Raw genomic sequence first — 5,864 nt, forward strand, 5'->3', positions numbered from 1 at the left:
AAAATGAGATATAAGTTCTTAACATGTTTTGAAAGTCGATACCGATAGGGTAAATCTATTATGTTGGATTAAAGTTAAGAGATACCCTCCATGGCATTCGTAAGAAGCATTATCCTTGATTGGGAAATTTTATTCCGAGAAAGCATATATGAGTAGCAAATTCGTAATTTATTTAAATGGATCAGAATATGTTCCAACCACATGTTGCTTCAGAAAAGCTTATATGAAAGGCAAAAATGTCCAACGATTAAGTTTCGATTCATTTGAAGAATACTAAATGTATAACAGGCAGTTGGGAATTGAATGGTTCGCTTACGACTCAGAAGAAATATATATATATATATATATATATATATATATATATATATATATATATATATATATATATGTATAAATATGGAGGTAATTATGTGAATTAAGTACCAAAGGATTTCGCGATGTTCGTCGGATTTTAGTGTTCTTTTGCTGGTGGTTGGAGAATGCCGTACAAAAATATTTTATCAGTCTTCATCGACTAATTGGAGATGGAATTTGTGGGATGAAAACTTAAATTTGTGGGCTGTTTAAAATTATATATGTATATGCATGAGGAGAAAAATATTGAGGATTTATAGGGGGCGACACGGTGACTATATAGTCAGAAAGGTAAAAGAATTCTCTCTAGATCGAGGTGGGACCCGCTACAAGAACGTTTTGAAAATATTTAAGACCCCGATTCGCCTTAAATTACGTGATAAAGGTCGCGTGGGCTGAGACGGATTAGATTAGTGAAAAAGAAGAAAGAGCAACGCAGCTCCAGAATTGGAATGAGTTTGAACAGATGATTGAAGACGCTTTGTAAAAGAAATGACCTAGGAAGCTGAGGAGCAGATGAAGAAAAAATATCCTCACCTATTTCCGGTACCTACAGATAATCCAAATCCTTTGTTTGACTATGTTGATTTGTGAAAGACGTGTACGTGTGGCTATAAAAGAAACTCCCCCGAATTGTTAGTGAGACCCGTGGAATTAATCTAACATTCGAGGACGAATGTTCTTAAGGGGGGGAGGATGTTATACCCCGTACATTTATACGACGAATTATCCGCAAGCAAATCGACTCAAGTTAAAGGCGGAATTATTTTCGGACATGAAATAAGAGCTTTGAATTTTCAACTTTGATTATCACAAAAATTGCTTATAAATTTTATTTAGCATAAAAATATTAATATTGGAGATTAGGAATTAATTTAATTATCGAAAGTGGGCCCCCACGACACGTGGCGAGATTTGGTTGGCCTTGAATAAAGATGGACACATGTCATGAAAATTGACACATGTCCACTTTGTAAAGATTATATAAATGAGCATAAGTGGATGACAACACTACAATTAATCTTGCAAATTAGGTTTTAGAGAGAGGGGCTCTCAAGCCTAGAGAGAGAGAGAGGGGTTCGGGCACTGTTCACGGCGACTGTTCACAGCGGCGCCACTGTTCACGGCGGCGCTACTGTTCACGGGCACTGTTCACGGCCAGCCCATTTTTGCCCCCTTCTACACAATTAATTGGAGAGATTTGAAGATCAAGAGGAGGAAAAAGATGGAGCTCATGGTAGCCATGGCAACTCACGGCCATGGCTTTCTTGAAGACATTTCATGGTGAAAAATTAGAGCTTGTCTCTAAGGTAAGATTTAATTCTTTTCTACATGTTTTGGAGGTAGTTTAGACTTGTATAGCTTGGTAGATGTGTGTTGAATACAAACGGGTTATGTATGTTGATGTTGAATTATAAATTGAGCCGTGTAAGGGGGGTGTTTTGAGTAAGAATGAGGAATTGATTTTAGTAGCATTATGTAGGAATTAAATGGTTAAATTTAAAGTTGTGTTATGGACATATTGCTATCCTTGCTAAATTGAAAGGATTGAGGGTATGATTATGTTCATATGATTATTGTTGTTGTTATCATGGGTTATGTGATGAGAATGAAGGAAATTAATGGTTAGAAACTTTATAGAGGTCGTGTGGATGTGTGAAGAGGAGTGTGGCCGTGAGCCATAGTAATGAAAGAGAATGGTGAATTAAAATTTATTTAGCTTGTTAGAGGTGTCATTGTGACATTGATGACGTAGATAAAGGGTTAACGAGTTGAGTTGGTGTTGAAATTGATTGTATGTTGTTATGAGAAATTATGTGATTTTTATATAATTTTTATGCAATTATGAAAGTAAGATGCTAAATGTGAACTATGGTTGTTATTAATGAATTTGGAAGAAAACAATGCGATTTGGTAGTTTCGTTGCAATTGTAGAAGTTTCGAATGGAATATGGAAATGGGCGGAATGGTTTGAATCCTTGGATATTGTTTAAAATGTTATTGAAATATGTTTGGGTAATCTTGAGTTAGTTAATGAATATGAAAAAATGTTGATATTAGTTGGGTGGTGTGAATTTAGAATGGAAGAGTTACATTATGTGGAAAGGAAGGGAAATTTTTTGGATTGTTGGGAATGTTGTATGAATTGCTTAGAATGTCTTTAAGTATTGTTGGTATGGATTCGGGTTAGTATTTAAATATATAAGCATCGATGTTGGCTTGAAGGTAAGTCGTCGAGTTGAATTTATGAAAGTTGTTGAATGATGTAAAAGAGAGTTACTATTATTATTTTGCCTTTCGAATTGGTTATCAATGTTACTAGGTTGGTTATTGTGGTTGTTGTTGTTGATTTCGAGCGAGATAAATTCTCGGGATGGCCTATTTACAGGGGAAGTGCTGCCGAATTTTCTGTAGAATTTAATGATTAGTTTGGAATGAATGGCTTAAGTGCCCTTAGATAATGATTGGTATTCGTTGGCGTAATTGTAGACCTTGGGGAGCCCGAGGCGTAGATTTAGATTGACTATCTTGGAAGTGCGTTCGAGGTATGTAAAGCTGTCCCTTTTCTTCTTTTGGCTTGTCCTAGGTGTACTAGGATCGGATTCGAGCCTCGGAAAATATTCTGCTCGTCGGAATCCACATTTGAAAATATCCCTCTTTCATTCAATAGAATTGAACCCTTTTTGTATGCTTTCCTGAAAATTATGCAAACCTTCCCCAAACTTTATGAAAAGTTATAAAATGTCCGTAGAACCTTCGTAGGTGACCCCATAAGCCTAAAATGCGTAATTTGAGCCCACCGCCTTGCTTGTCCCAAGGTGGGCCCACTAGTCCCGGTTTTACCCTTATTGTACTTAAGGCTCGTTTTCAAGCAGTTTTTGGAAAGAAATGTTCTGACTACTCTTTTAACTACTAAACAAAAAAAATTGTTTTAAATAATTCATTAGGTCTTATAAATTGTTTTGGCACTCGGAACGACTTCAGAAAGGTTATGCTTCTGTAATTCATTATGACATCCGAAACTCACTTATTATGATCCCGTCTGACTTCATTGAATTGGTTTGTCATTGATATGCCTCATCGAGTCTCTGAAAATATTTATGATATTTTAACTGCATTTAGTTTCTCACTACTCCACTCGTGGATGCCCCAATGTTTCCCACACTGAGCCCGGGCCAGGATATGTTATCAAGCGTAATCCTCTGCATTGTTCGCCGTGCCTCGATGTGAGGGGCAGGTATACGTGTACATGGGTTTGTGGAGTATGCTGTGCCATGTACACATGTTCTGATATGATTTGCCATGGCTATCTGATATGATATACTATGTTACGGGGTTATGCCCCTATTCTGATTCTTCTGTGTTGTGGCACCAGCGTCGGGAGGGTGGCCACGTTCTGTCTGCCGAGTCCCTTGGCAGGGGTCGGATTTGATATGACATATGTTTCTGTACACACTCCGCATGTTTTGAAAATATGTATTTGATACTTTGGATTTTCTACTCACTTTTTCTGTACGTTCTGTACCAGTTATGATTTTGTTTCTGTAATTCAGGCTTTACATATTCAGTACATATTTCGTACTGAACCCCTTTCTTCGGGGGCTGCGTTTTCATGCCGCGCAGGTACCGACGACAGGTTTGCTGATCCGTCCGTCTAGGATATTTTTCTGCCATTTGGAGCGCTCTTTTATTCAGAGCCCATCTTTTGGTACAGTCTGTCACTACTGTATTTATATATTCTCGTTCATGGGTACGGCGGGGCCCTGTCCCGTCATATGATTCTGTCGGTCTGTTTAGAGGTCTGTAGACATGTTTGTGGGTTGGGGTCTTTCTGTACGGATGCGTGTATATGTTGTGTTTGGGTGATCCCATTTGCCGCGGCGGCCGGTCCGCATATGTTTAAATGTTGCTTTGTTGGCCCTGGGTGGTCATTGTTGGTATTATCTGTGCGCAGGGTTAATTTGGATAGTCTGTAAAACAAAGGAAACTCTGCCGAAACTTTTCTGGAAATTATCTAAATTTGAAATATAGCCTTGTCGGCTTCTGCTATATACTTGAATGCATTTGATAAAAATTTGAGATAGCATTTGATAGATGTGTTTGGGTACCCAGATCGGGCACTAGTCACGGCCTACGGGGTTGGGCCGTGACAACGAGTCACGGCCTACGGGGTTGGGTCGTGACAGAAGTGGTATCAGAGCGGTCCTTCCTCGGAGTGTCTACAGACCGTGTCTAATAGAGTCTTGTTTATCGATGTGTTGTGCACCACGTTTATAAACAGGAAGCTATAGGACATTTAGGATGTTATTTTTTTATTTCATATCGAAGATCGTGCGATAGAGCCTGAACCTAGGAAAATTTGTTTCTGACCTCTTTTCCCGTCGGTAGGTGCAGAACTGCGAGAGATGAAGAGGCCAGCTGCAGATAGTGGGGGTGCTAAGAAGGCCCCTAGGGTAAATTCGGGACCCCAGTCTCCAGGACCGAATAGGAGGAGCCTTAGTTATTCTATCGAGACTGACCCCTCGGAGGACCCAGCGACAATTCCTCCAGAGTTTTTGATATCCAGGGAGGTGGTCCCTGAACCCATACCAGTTGTCCCTATGGCAGGGCACCACGTCAGACCGGCTACCCCGGTAAGTGTTACAGATTATTCCAGCCCCCTGTCCTGGTCATCGGTAAACCAGGTGTTGCCCGGTTATCTACATTCGCCGGATTTAGATGAAGAAGATAATGAAGATCAGACGAGTAAATGGCGGGCAAACGATGACGAGGAGCACACTTCACCTTCTAGATCACCGGATCAGACTAGAGACTGATCGACTACAGGTATATGAGACCTTATTGAAATTTCCTATGTATGTGCATTTGTTATAGATTGTTACCTAATCGCGGCAAGCGGAAATCAAAGGAGTCAACAACCAAGTAGTTACGAGTAACAGTGACCAAGGCGTTCCCACCCGTGGGAATTTCAGAATCTAGGATAGAAAATAGTTGCACGTACAGGTGAAAGTTGGATAGCAAGGGTACGTAATGAGAATTTATATATACGGAATGACAAATTGGCCATCATTATGGTGAGTTATGGTAAGTATAGTAAGGAAACGGGTTGAATGGATATATTGCAGATAAGTCCAGTTAGAAAGTGTGCACAGAAGAAGCTAAAGGAACCAGTAACTGTAAACATAATATATATTAGACATACTACGAATGCTGCAGGTACGTTTGAAACCTGCAGTTAAGTATGGAAAAGGAAAATAAACAAGAAAGGGTGACAAATACAGTTTGTGTTGGGTATACGAGGCAATTTCGTCATTTTTATCTTGCGATTGATATAGGAAGCCCTGTGCGGCTACGATACGATATACATATGTATGTGTTGGCCCTGTGAGGCATTGTTGGTATTTCCTGTGTGCAGGTTTTGGGATAGTAAGAAATACAGAGGAAACTCTGCCAAAATTTTCTGAGAAATAACAAGGAAATGACGTATAAGTTCGTAATATTTTTGGAAA

The sequence above is a fragment of the Lycium barbarum genome, chromosome 10 (genome assembly GCF_019175385.1).
Source record: "Lycium barbarum isolate Lr01 chromosome 10, ASM1917538v2, whole genome shotgun sequence".
Classification (NCBI taxonomy): Eukaryota; Viridiplantae; Streptophyta; class Magnoliopsida; order Solanales; family Solanaceae; genus Lycium; species Lycium barbarum.